A 14,174-nucleotide genomic window follows, 5' to 3' on the forward strand; every position below is an offset into this window, starting at 1 on the left:
CCACATGCTGCTAGAAGGGAGCCAGGTAATGTGAAATAAACTTTTAGAAAGTACTGAAATTATTCAGAATGCTGACAAAGGCATTTTTAAAATCAGCATAGCGTAAGCCTGTTGGAACCTGTGACCAGCTACAAATGACATCCGTGGTGACAGGTTCGCTTGAACCTTTTCATATCACGGCACCATAAACGGCAGGTGCACATTCTGCACATAGCTCCACAGCGCCCCCAACACTACGTCCATCAACCACCCTTTCTCTATGGTCCACAATGGCCATAGTTCATCTGACTACGTTGAAATGAAGTGATAACTGTGGACATGGATCTGTAGGAGAACCCTGGATGATCCATGGAGCAGACAGTGAGCGGGATGGACTCCGCGCCGTTGTGTTTGCAGCAGCCGATTCCCTGAAGAGAACATAAAAATATTAAGATCTCAGGATAAATTCCGCTACTCAATTTAGTTTATTAACTTTCCTAATCAGATTCATCTTGGAATATTCCCTGCAGTCTTGTTGTATAACATCTGGATTCCCGTCCGGCACATCCCTGATATTCCCTCTGCACACGATGTATAGATGTGTCCATCCATCTTCTCTCCGTCTCCTGGTTACACGTATGTTCTCTTACATGTGCACAATATGTAAGTCATTTATGGACTGATGGAGAGAGCAGGAGTCAGGGGACACATATATGGATTTATTAATGATGTCTTAGGAGGTAAATTCTGGAATTTATATCAAATTGAACCCCCGGCAGTCATTTATGATGAGCACATCCTGGAAAACTTCTTTAACCTTATCATAGCTGGTGGAATCACTAGTGATCAGTGATGATCGCCCGGATGATGGAGCTTCTGCTGCCCATACAGTTTCCCTGCAGCGGCCACTACAGGAGGAACGTGGTATTACAGGCCGGCTCATTCAGCTGCTCCAGAATAGACGTCCTTTGATTGGATTGTGTTGCAGTTCATACTGTTTTAATCATCGGGCGCTGGAAACATTTAGCAATCCGATCCTTCATTCCATATACACAAAACTTATTTATAGAGGAAAATCCAGGAGTCGATGACACGACCTCAACTGGGTTTATTTGATTTTTTTGAGGAATTTGTAACTTTGTTTCGGTGCACATTCTACAGTAAGTGTTAAAAGAACAATTAGTTATTAATGGACGTCCAGCTGTGGCCTATAAATAGTACTATATGCTATCCTGCCTGCTAGCCCATTAGCCCACTGTCTGATCAGTGACTACAGTCTGTATGCAATGTCTGAATCCACCATCTATCTCATCTACATTATTTCTCCCCCATACTTTGTACTGTGTTTGACCATTGTCTACAAATTCCACAAGATCATGGGATAAAGCAGAAAAACTTTGTATCAACAATGGCCTCTTTCCTTCTAAAATCAACATTTGTAATTCTGCTAATGATCTAGAAGCCTCTTGGGGGGTGTTACCAGAGACCCTCCGTGCTTTGGCTTCACAGGCTGTTACATGTGTGTGAGCGTACATCAGGCAGAGGGAAGGGGGAAGTACTGAGGGAGCAGGAGGATAGTTGTGAAACTACATCATGGAGGGGCTCTGTTAACACCCCCTAGAGCCCTTCAGGCTCATTAGCATGTTTATCAAAGTTAGATTTGTTATCCACAGCCTCCTACCTTCTAAATCCATGTAGAATACCACGTTTATCAAGATGGATTCTGATTTTCTTCAAATGTAGCCTCCAGTATTGCCCACCCTACAGGTGGGTCCAACCATATGAGTGGGCCAAGTGATCACCATAATTAAGTTGATAACCTGAATATATGGACTCTATAGTTGGAGACTTATTGATCAGATAACGGTGACCTAGGGACATGATATAATTATTTTTTTAAATCTCACATAGTGGGTGGGAGGCAGTGCTCCTGCACAGTGTAACAGTCTGTGAAGCTACAGCATGGAAGGGTTCTTGTACCGCCTTCCACCCAGAGTGTTTATAGCTCATTAGCATAATTATAAACGTTGATTTTAGAAGGAAGGAGACCATGGATAACACGTGGATCTATGAGTAATGTCCCTGATTTATCAGGATGGGTTTTGGAAGTAGATTTTGGGAAAGCTGGGTGGCAATTAATATAGTATTAAAAAAATATATATCGAAAATCCAGGATGAAAGCTATATATTTAGGAATGGTTTCCCTATGTATTATCCAACCTAGAACATGTCTGTAATTCCGCCTACGACTTCTAACAATACAACTTTACAACCCCAGAAGTTTCCTTCCCCATAAATATCCATCTGTTTCTCCGGTTGTTACTATGTACTGGATTATTTCTCCTGTAACGCTGACGGTTTATGCCGGATAAAATATGGAATTGATTATATAACCCGATCCATATTTCTCTTTTATGTAGGAATGAGGTCAATTAGATTTATGTCTCGTATATATCAAATATTAACACTGACAAGTCCGGGAGCGACACTGGACCGGCGCCAGCTCCCTGTATCCCAGCTATGAAGTGCTGACATCAGGGGGTGAAGCAGATGCCCGGGGAGGTCGGCATCACATGGGCAGGATAAACCTAAGGTCTTGTCTGCACCTACTGAGATATCCCTTTAATTTATGAAGCCGAACCTAATGTCCTGCACCAGGCGATGCTAATAGATAAATCACTACTAGAACATGTGTCCTGTATCCACTGATGAATGGGATTCATGGAGCCGAAATCCCCGGAGATGACCTTGTAGAGTATGAGATTCCTGGCCCAGGTCCAACAGAGCGACTAAATATAATGACCCTCAAAGCATCATGAGAGATTGAAACTTTTACTCAAGTCAAGTGAAAGTTTTCGGAAACTTTTCCGCATAAAATATAAACAACTGTAAGTTCTGTATTCTCTATACATTGTTACCATTGGCAATGTTGGCTTAGACCAGTGATGGTGAACGTTTTATAATAATTCTTTATTTATATAGTGCACACAGATTACGCAGCGCTGCACAGAGTTTGCCAAATTTGTCCCTGTCCCCATGGGGCTCACAATCTAAACAACCCACCAGTATGTTCTGGAGTGTGGGTGGAAACCGGAGGATCCGGAGGAAACCCACGCAAACACGGAGAGAACATAGAAATTCTTTGCAGATCTTGACCCTGGGACTTGAACCAAGGACCCCAGTGCTGCAAGGCAGAAGTGCTACCCACTCAGCCACCGTGCCGCCCCACACAGAAAAGGGCATTTATTAATTTTGGCACAAGGTGAAGCTAGAAAGTTCTATAGTTTTCAGTGGGATATAAGTTTGTGGCTGCGAGGGATTAATGAACCGGCGCACGGACTAAAAGGTTTAGAACTCCCTAGACTTGTGGATCTATTTTTGTGCCACAAAATGCGCCAAAAATATGTAGGAAAAATAGGAGCACCAGAAAACTAATGGGTTCACAAGAATCGAGAGTGACGGAAAACACCAATAAAATGGCACCGACGCTTCAAGTCAGACACAAGAGGTGGAGAGAGAGGAAAAAAAACGCAAGTTTTCTGTTTAAAAGGCCGTAATAAATGACCCCCAAAGTGACCAAACAAACAACTAAAACTCACATATTTTTTGCAATCTAGTAATTTATTGCATCTAGCTCTGTCACAGCTTTCAATCGTATTGGCATCCTGAGGACACCAATACAGTAGAAAGAACGAGGAGAAATTCGGATGATTAATGTATCGTTGTGACGGCCCGGGTGCTATTCTCAGAGATTATCTAACATCATTCTAAAAACAAAAATTCAGTCAACTGGAAAAGCCCCTCTTAATACCAGATATAATTGTAACTAATGTTTCAACTCTTGATATTAAGATCCCACGTAAGATAAAACTTATTAAGGAATATTCCTGGTGGTCTAGAATTTAAAAACCTGAGAACCAAATGCATAATGGGGCACATTTACTAAGAACAGTGCAGTGTGTACTGTGTGCAATTACCTGTGTAGTGTGCAGGGGGCGCCAGATTCAGGATTTCTGGTGCACGTTCTTCATGAATCTGGCGCCCCCCTGCACTGCTCCGACAGACCGCACCAACTTTTTTCGGTGCACCTTTAACATGGGTTTTACGACACAATTCTGTCTGACTTTCCATGTTAAATCCAGCAGAAAACTGGCACAAATCCCTTAGTATATGTGGGCCAGTATCCCTGGTGGTCCAGTGCTTGCTTTATAATAACACTTGGGATCTAGAGCTTAATAAGTAGCATCAATGTTGTTCTAGGTTAAGACAAAGCTTACTGGTGGGCCTGAGCTTCATGACTAATATCCCTGGTGGTCTAGAGCTTAATACGCAGTATTCCACGTGGTCAGAGTTTACTATGGAATGTCTGGAGATTAATACATGTTATTGCTGGCTGTCCAGAGATTAATATGTAATTTTTCTGGTGATCTTTTGGTTTACTGAGCAATATCCCTAGTGGTCTACAGCATAATAAAAAAGCTTATTGTTGGTTCTATGTTTCATTAGTACTATCCCTGGTGGTATAGAGCTTTATACACAATATTCCTGGTGGTCAGAGCTTAATATGTAACATCCCTGGTGATCTGGAGATTAATACATGCTATCATTGATGGCTTAGAGATTCACATGTACTATACTTAGTGGTCTAGAGCAGTGATGGCGAACCTTTTAGAGACCGAGTGCCTAAACTGCAACCAAAAACCTTATTACTTATCGCAAAGTGCCAGTACGGCTATTTAACCAGAAAACTGACGGTTTAGTTTAGAATCAATTTACACAGGTTACAGCAGTCCTATACACACTGAAACGCCACTTTTACACCATTTTACATCACATAAAAGAGTAATAAAAAGTTATCAAAAGGTCACGCAGTCCTCAAAATGGTAGCAATGAAAACAACGGCTCATTAAGCAAAAAAACCCAAATCTCCCCAGCTCCGTGCACTAAAGTTATTAGCGTCACAAGATGGCGAAACTATTTTCTTTTTCGTACACTGTTTTGATGATAGAAAAAGCATTAAAACACAATAAAACCTACAAATCTGGTATCACTGCGATAGGACCGAACCAAAGAATAAAGGACACAAATGATTTGGAGCGCACAGCGAAAGTATTAAAATCCAGCTTCCCAGTACACGACATGGAATAATAAATGAGAAGTAAAATATGTTATGCAAAAAATAAGCCCTCACACAGGTATATATAAATGCACATATAAATTTATAATATAATATGCATATACATAAATACATAAATAAAAATACATATGCTACTTACTCTTGCTCAGGTGTCTGTTGTTCCAGGGGGGGGGGGGGGGTCGGGGTGCAGCATCTGGAGTTCGTTTCAGTGTGGTTATGAGGCATGAGTTTCAGGGGAGGGGGTGATGGGGGGCAGTGACCGGAGTTGAGCGGGGGGAAGGGGGGGGGAGTGAGAGCGGCCGGAGTCCTTGCGGGGGGGGGGGGGGGGCGGCGGGTTGCGGTAGCGGGCATAACAGGCTGGGGTTCGGGCGCGCCGGGGGGGGCTTGTTGTAGCGGGCGCAGTTTGGGCCGTGAGTTTCGGCCCGGTTGCGGGCGGAGTTTTATGGGAGGTGCGGGAGCGGGCAGGATGGATGCGCCGAATTAAAAAAATAAATACACTCACCTCAGACTCGTTCCTCCGGCTGATCACTGCAGCGCACACGGAGTAAGGTGCCCAGCGCTGGCAGCGTAATGACATCATTTCGCTGCCAGCGCGGGGATGCTTACCGTCCTGTGCGCTGCAGTGATCAGAGTGACAGCAGGCAGTGTCAGCGCCCTGCTCTGTCATGGCTGTTAGCATTATCGGAGCGCAGCTCCGATACTGCTAACAGCCATGACAACCAGGTGTGGACAGTGGTTGTCCGCACCTGGCAGTGGTTGGGAGGATGGGGCGCGTGCCAGCAGTGAGGGCTCTGCGTGCCCTCTCTGGCACGCGTGCCATAGGTTCGCCATCGCTGGTCTAGAGTTTACTAAGTAACATCCCTGATGGTCTAGAGCTTAATGTGTTAAATACCTGGTGGTCTAGACTGGAGCTTAATATCCAATATACCTGATGGTCTAGAGCAGTGGTGGCGAACCTATGGCACTGGTGCCAGAGGTGGCACTCAGAGCCCTCTATATAGGCACTCTTGTCATCACCCCAGGGCGGGGTTCGCCAGACAGGACTCAAGGCCGCTTGCAGTCCCAGGACCCTGGAAGGAAGCTACAATGATAATCCAAACTTCTTCTCCTTCTTTCTACTGTATTGGTGTCCTCGGGGGCCTATACAATTTAAATCTTTGACAGAGCAGGGAGTAACAAGTTACTGCTTAAATTGTCGCATTGGCACATAGCGAAAAATATGTGGGTTTTGGTTGTAGTTTGGGCACTCGGTGTCTAAAAGGTTTGCCATCACTGCTCTAGAGCTTAATAGACAATATTCCTGGTGATCTAGAGAACAATACATGTTGTCCATAATGGCCTAGAGATTAATATGTAATTTCCCGGTGGTCTGGAGTAAACTAAATAATATCCCTGAAGGTCTAGAGCTTAATACATATTATATAACTGGTGGTTTACAGGTTAATAGAAAGCTTAATGTTGGGTCTGAATTTCATTATTGATATCCCTGGTGGTCTAGAGCTTAATACACAATATTCCTGGTGGTTTAGAGCTTAATGCACAATATTCCTGGTGGTTTAAAGCTTAATACACAATATTCCTGATGGTCTAGAGTTCATTTAGTAACATCCCTGGAGGTCTAGAGCTTAATGTGTTATATACCTGGTATTCTGGAGCTTACTATGTAATATAACTGGTGGTCTAGAGCTTAATACACAATATTCCTGGTGGTCTAGAGCTTAATACACAATATTCCTGGTGGTCTAGAGTTCATTAAGTAACATCCCTGGAGGTCTAGAGCTTAATGTGTTATATACCTCATGGTCTAGAACTTACTATGTAATATAACTGGCGGTCTAGAGCTTACTATGTAATATAACTGGCGGTCTAGAGCTTACTATGTAATATAACTGGCGGTCTAGAGCTTAATACACAATATTTGTGGTGATCTAGAGACTAATACATGTTTTCTTTGATGGCATAGAGATTAATATGACATTTCCTGGTGGTCTAGAGTTTACTAAGTCGTACTCCTGGTGGTCTAGAGTTTAATAGAAAGCTTATTGATGGGCTTGAGTTTCTTTCTACTCTTGGTCGCTAGATTATATCACCCAGTGGTCTTTTACCCCTCAGGGATTTTGCTACATTGTTGCCACATGCAATGGCCACTTGTAGGCTCTTATCTGCAGGGTTGTTGTATAAGATGTGGCCAGGACGAAACGACTCGCCGATCTGCGAATGTCTCGTGCCTAGAAAGACGCCAAAAACATCTCGTCTTTTATAACGTCGTAGATCACAAAACTCGGGGTTTTTTTTAATTTGCTGGAGACCATCGATGGAAATATCACTGTCACATCTTAGTTTCTCACTTTTACTAATATTTCACTCCACAAATGTCAGGTTTTCATCAGACCCTCAAACTTCATCCACAAAGTAAAAATAAACTTCGCCTTCAGTTTCCACAACTTTTTTTCTCCTAAGCAAAAACATTTGGGGAAAAAAAAAGTGGAAAAAGATCTCCCGGTGTTTACTTATTTGTAAATCCGAGGGTTCGCGGCCAGATTCAATACGTTGGAATATCAAATAATGTCAAACACCCCAGGGCTGCAAAGGATTGTGGGGGCTTATCAGTCCAAATAAACACATGTCACGTCTCTATTGTTGTGTGGCTGCGGGATAAGTGAACCCTAATCTGCTGCCGATTTTTTCAGGAGGAACATCTGGAACGCTGTTTTGGAGTGGTACATGAAACCCAAGCTGACCTTGGGCAGATCTCACCCACTTGCCGGCGCTGTGACCCCACAACACTCTATCAGCCAACTAATAAAAGCGCATTCCTCACTTTCCTCGCTTTAAACAACAGAAATGAAGTGAACGTCTTTGTGCCTCATCGAAGGGGAAAAAAAATATTTTTTTTGTTTCCATAGGAAATTCAAACCAGTTAAGGAATTTGCTCTTTATGACAATTTTGTCATATTTTAACATTCCGTTGCGGAGATATTGGAATTTTTTTTATGTTGGCCTCCAGGAATAAATCCATATACTGAAGGCGATAGCCTATATCACCCCCAAAAATGATCCCCCCGTGGATTGACTTGATAAGGGTGTAACCATTCCGAGAACCAGGATAAACTGCTATAGGAAACCTTATACATATTAGTAGCTTCTGATCAGTAGTGGATTATAATATAGGTGGTTTGGGGCGGTAGCCTGGGGGCCAAGGCTTTTAGAGGGCCCAAGGCCACCCAAACCACCACCAAGTTTTATACTGAGAAGGACCTTCATCCATGAAATCCTTGTAAATCCTTGAAATCCTCATAGTAGCTTCTGATCAGTAGTGGATTATAACATAGACAGTTTGGGGTGGTAGCCCAGGGCCCAAGTCTTCTAGGGGGCCCATGGTCACCCAAACCACCACCAAGTTTTATACTGAGAAGGACCTTCCCACATGAAATCCTTCAAATCCTCGTACATATGTTCCTGCTCTCAATACACTAGAGCCATTTTAGGACCTTTGAAGGTCCTACAAAGGTCCTGAAATCACAGATTGAAAGCAACAGAAGGAACACATCCTCCATTCCCCAAGAAGCTGATTCTATACCAGATGTAGGAAGGGTTTCTAGACTTGTAGGGGCTATAATATTCATACAGCCAAGGGTCCATGGGGGTCTTATTCCACCCCTGCTTTTGAGTTATCATGGTACAGTCCGTGAGAAGAGGAGCTGAACACTGAAGTCAAGCTCTCCATGCCTCAGCATGTCCCTTCCGGTATGACGACCCATATTCTGACCCATTATTTCTCGCTGCAACAGGACCGGATCTCCCACACCTGGAGACCCTAGGGAGAAGGGAGATGTGGTGTTGTAGCACATTGCACAGAAGAGGAGAGCCTCGGCTGTCACATCATCATCGGTTCTAAAGGGGTTAATCAGAGCTGCTGATCAGAACCAGTACAGCTCAGATCAGCACCAGCCCTCACAGGGCTTATAGATCCCCCAGTTGCAGGGGAAAACTTGTAGTAGAAAAAAAATGAAAATGCACCCCAGGGCTCTGACTCTGGGCAGAGGGAGGGGTGAAATCCTGAAGGGGGAGAGGGTGGAGACAGTGTAACAGCCTGTGAAGCTGTAGCACCGAGGGCTCTGGTAACAACCCCAGTCCTTTCTTGCTCATTAGCATAATTATATATATTGATATTAGAAGGAAGGAGGCCATGGATAACAAATATAAGAATGATCTAGGACTAACCTCTGCATCCCACAGCCGGTCCAAACCAAATCTTCCCCGTCATGGGGGTCTATCCCTTAGGTTCCTGTTCATATCTCCTAGTCTAGAGGTGACTAAGTCTTTGCCACTGACCGAAACTTTTGTAATTTACTACAATAAACTAGAAAATTGTATTCTCACAGTTGGAAAATTGGAGTAAAAGAAGAATCTTTGGTACAAACCTCATCATACGTGTAAAACTTATTAGCAGCCGATGGTGGATTAATGTAATGAGCACAATTAAGTTTTATGGGCGCTGCAGTCATTGGCGCTGGTCCTACCACACACATCGGGGGGACACACCCAAGCGCCTCCATCTATTACATGGAATTATACGTTCCGTTCTTCCTGTGGAATATTTACAGCCAAGTATCTCACGTTCAGAGAAGGTTTTATTTCTTCTGTAATTGCGACTTTGTCCTGATATTTGCTATAAATCACTGACTTCTTGATGAGTGGCCGTTATACGCGCGTCCGCCATGGCGCTTGGGAGTTGTCAAGACAAAGGTTTCTAAGGCCGACGTCACACGAATAGTGAAAAACACAACACAAATCATAGTCGGGTTACACAAAATAATGGAAATGCCCAAAAACATCTTGTAAATCCATAGACCCCCAAATAGAATCCTTGGGTCCCCATAACACAGTCTAATAGGCCCCAAATAACCGCAATCTCCACGTTACTTCTGACTGCTGGGACAGCGAGTGATTAGGGATGAGTGGAACCATTAACGTTCAGTTCAGGTTTTGTACCAGAACCCGAAAGCTGGCTGGGTGGCAGAGACGGCGGATGGCCGGGTGGCTGAGTCAGCGGACAGCCGGCTGGGTGGTTGAGTCGGTGGCCGGCCGGCCAGGTGGCAGAGTCCGTGGACGGCCGGCTGGGTGGCTGAGTCGGCGGCCGGGTGGCTAAGTCAGTGTCCTGCTGGGTGGCTGAGCAGTCCGTGCTGCACGATGCCGCCCCCTAGTCCAGAAGGAGGCGGGCCTCATGGCAGGTGCGCCCCTGGCTACACAATCTGTATAACGCCCCCAAATGTAACCCCCCCGGCACTGACGCCATTTTCTATTTTTATGATTCTATTTTTTCCTGTTACGGGGATAACTGCAGGGAATAATTTTTGGGATGCAGAGGTGATTCCAGACTTGTAGGGGATATAATATTCCTACAGTTCGGGGTCCATGGTGGTCTTAATCCTCCCATATCAATTTCTCATGGTACAGTCCATAAGGAGAGAAGCTGAATACTGAAGTCAAGCTCTCCATGCCTCAGCATGTCCCTTCCGCTATGACGACCCATATTACAGTGGTGTTAGGTTCTGCTTCTTGAGAAATCTTGGGTCAGGATCTAGTTTACACAGCGCATTCTCATTTGATGTGGCTTTTTAGACATACAGCGCATGCATCATAGTACTCGCGTGGTTGTGGTCGTCTTGCGACTCATCGGCTCGGTGGACACCAATAATTGTAGATAAAGCACAAAGCCTACTCAGTATTCCTGTTGCTTATCCGCCCCCTCCCCATTGCCACCCCACTGCCACCACAGTTTCAGGAGCATCCAATCCACTGCAGATTTCACTTCAATGATTTTGATCTCTACTTCCTGGGACACCACCCAGCAGGAGCCCTCAAGAGCAAATCAGAATAACACATGTTTTTCCCCCAAATCAAGTCCACCAATTCCAAGGACCTACCACCCCAAGACACCCACCAGCTACTATGACATTCACCCAGCACTCCCTCCTGACTCCCCAACATAAGGACGGTGGGACTCCTCTCGGTTCTCTGCCCAATGGTCCCTCTTCTTTTCCCTACCTCGCCTTGCCAACTCCGGCTCTCCCTGCCCTAAACCCCCTAACGACGGTCCCTCTTCTCCAGACTGTGTCTTGTCAGCCTCCCTCTTATTGCATCTGGGTCCAGCCTTTCTGTCTTAGTGTTAACGCATTGCTTATGGTACTGGCCTTCTCATATGGGGAAAAGGCAGGTCCCCAAAGCCTCCGATGCCGCAGCCTCTGGAGACCCTCATAATACCCCCTTATAGACCTGCGCTCCTGTGTCTTTTAAGGGATTGCAAGCTCCCATATTCCTATAGAAGTCAACGGAGCGATGGATGAGAATGGACCATTCATGTAGAGGGCCTAGAGAGACAACCAGAGCACTAAAGGCTTCTATTGGTGAGACCCCAGTGATCCTGTGATTCGGGATATGGTTGGATAATCCCCGCATCCCCCTGACCTAAGGTGCCATCAGCATCCGATGTGCGGAGTGAAGCGTCTGTGTTGCATCGGAATCACAGATATTTTATGAGCCCATCACTCGGCTCCGCTCAGGGAAAAAAAAAGGTTTTAAAATGTTCATTCCGTCAGGAAAAGATAAAAATAAAAAGTTTATAAGTGTTGAAAGTGAACGGTTTATAACCCAGTGGGAGTAAGAAAAAAAAATGGAAACAAGCAAAATGAATGAACATCTGCACCAAGGATATTTTAATGATTACTCCCCAAGCCACAGCTCAGCAGATCTTGGAAAAGTGTTACAGCTCAGGATAAATTGAATCAAGATCCCAGATTGGCTACGTGTCTGCGAGTATCTATATATCATGGGGTTTGCCCAGCGTTCAGCCGTCCAAGTAGTGAGAATGCGCCACGAGGAGAGGCCAATACATCGCAGCCCGTGCGGGATACATCGAGGGAGCCAACTGTGGAGATTGCAGGATTATAGACAAACGGCTAAGGGTGTTAAGTAAATTACACCTTGGTATTCACCCTTAACCCCCCCACCCCACCCCACAAGTATCTGAAGTTCACAGCTAGGCACCACCAGGTCAGCTCCCATAGGGCTCATCCACATGGCTGTATTGGGTGCCATCTGGTCATACGGTGCATCATCGCCCTGTGACCAGCCACTCCAGAAGGGGGAGGGGTAAAGAGGGCACACTCCTCCCACCTCCTCCTCCTGGCCCCACCTCCTCCTCCCGAACCAGCACACGACTGTGGGAATGAGGCCTTAAGGTAAGTCTCAATTTGATATTGAGTAGCTGTGTGGCAAAGAAAGAAATTCGTCTGAATATAAGTTGTGATCAGGGAGGATATATTTCAATCCGTCACCAGAATTTTACTTCTCACACAGTAATACTTGATAAAGGCTTAAAAGTCCTCCATATGTCACCTGAAATGATCTTCCATCTCAAGGCACTATATCTTAAATAAAGCCATTTTTCTAATATGCAAATGAGTAGACATGAGTCAACTTCTGAAGAGAAGAGTCAAGTTTTCGCCCCGTCTGCCAGTAAACCACGCCTCTCTCTTTTGATTGACAGCTCTGTTTCATTTCACATCTCGGCCTGAAAAGACAGGAAGTCCTCTTTCTGTCCACTTCCTGTCCTTACCAGAATGCTGTCCCTCACACTGAATGGTGTATTTAGCCGAAGTGGGTGGGGACAAGCGGCAGTGGGCGGAGAAAATATAGAAAAAGGGAGAAACCTTCGGGAAATGTTTTTACTAGATGGGATGAGGAAGATTGACGCTGGGACGTCACCGCTGTACTTTTTAACAAAGGCACAGTGGGTATGAGACAGGTTTATTGTGCCCGTTCTTGATGACAGGTTCTCTTTAAACTGTAATTCAGACAAAGGACAGAACAGAAAGAACAAGTGCTAAATGATAACTCAGACAGAAGCCAAGAAAAATGAGAACTTATATGGACACCTTTACACTGAATCCTTACCATGGAGGAGGTGCCTTAACCAACTGTGGGTGAACAGAGATTGGGGTCAATTGAAGCAGGACATGCTCATCAACCTCGTAAGAAACATGCCCTGTCAAACATACAGCATCAGGACCCGCCCATCTTAAAGGGGTTGGCTGTCCGTGCCTTCTCACTCAATGGAGGGAAACATGATCTAGCCCCATCGTAGACGCTGCTGTGTAGCTGCCCATCTGGTGAATAAGATGGCCCCGCTGATCCCACCAAGTCAGCGATACTGCTCCATCCTTATCAAGGGACCTAGGACCGAGACAAGAGGACAGATGAGTATGTTTTATCACCCGCAACTGGGAAAGGGCATTTACCCGCTACTTTCGTAACAACAGGGACATAGGAGGACGTTTTTACAGTAGCCAACCCCTATAACGGATTCCTGGAAAGCCCCTTATAGGCCAAGACAGGGGGGGGGGGGTCACAAAAAAAGAGAAGCATCACAGTGTTCTTGCAATCTTCAGTATTAATGGCTTGTCCAGTATTGCTTCGGGTTATGGGAACCACTTCGGCCAATCAGTGGCCTTCTCAGACACAAGTGATATATACCATAGTCTAAGGAGGCACCTAAGGAGCCACCTTGCCAAAGCGGTCCGGTAAGACTTCTAGTTTTAAAAAACCAGGAGCAAGGGAAGGACACATTTTTTTTAAATTGTCACACGTGTCCCTGGCCTCAGGGGTTTCCAGGATTCCCCAATAAATTATGACAACCTATAAAGTGAATTCTAATTGTAATCTTGGTTACAGAACAAGAAAAAAAAGTATTGTTCAATAAATAGACAAATTGAAGAATTTAATGTTTTTCTACTTCTCAAAAATATCTGATAAACTGCAAATTTTTTCCATAAAATGGAACCACGATAATAATAAACCCAAAAGGACTGCAAAATAGTATAGACTTAAAAGGTTCCAGGTCCTTTTTCGTTGTCACCAGCTGCTTGGCAGGACTTCAAGAAGGATCTGAGATGACTTCACTCTGGATCGGTTTCTTGAAAAGTTTCTAGAACAATTGTTTTCTATGATTGTCCAAAATTATATCTGTATATCACACAATTATAGATCTATGTGA

The 14,174-nt window shown here is 44.6% G+C and overlaps 1 protein-coding gene across 1 annotated transcript in view; it reads left to right on the forward strand.

Annotated features, from left to right (window-relative positions):
* CCBE1 (collagen and calcium binding EGF domains 1) overlaps positions 1 to 14,174 on the forward strand; it is a 230,687-nt gene that overhangs the window by 151,408 nt on the left and 65,105 nt on the right. The gene's annotated exons all lie outside the window — the stretch shown is intronic.

Source organism: Engystomops pustulosus, chromosome 1 (genome assembly GCF_040894005.1).
Source record: "Engystomops pustulosus chromosome 1, aEngPut4.maternal, whole genome shotgun sequence".
In the NCBI taxonomy this organism is placed as follows: Eukaryota; Metazoa; Chordata; class Amphibia; order Anura; family Leptodactylidae; genus Engystomops; species Engystomops pustulosus.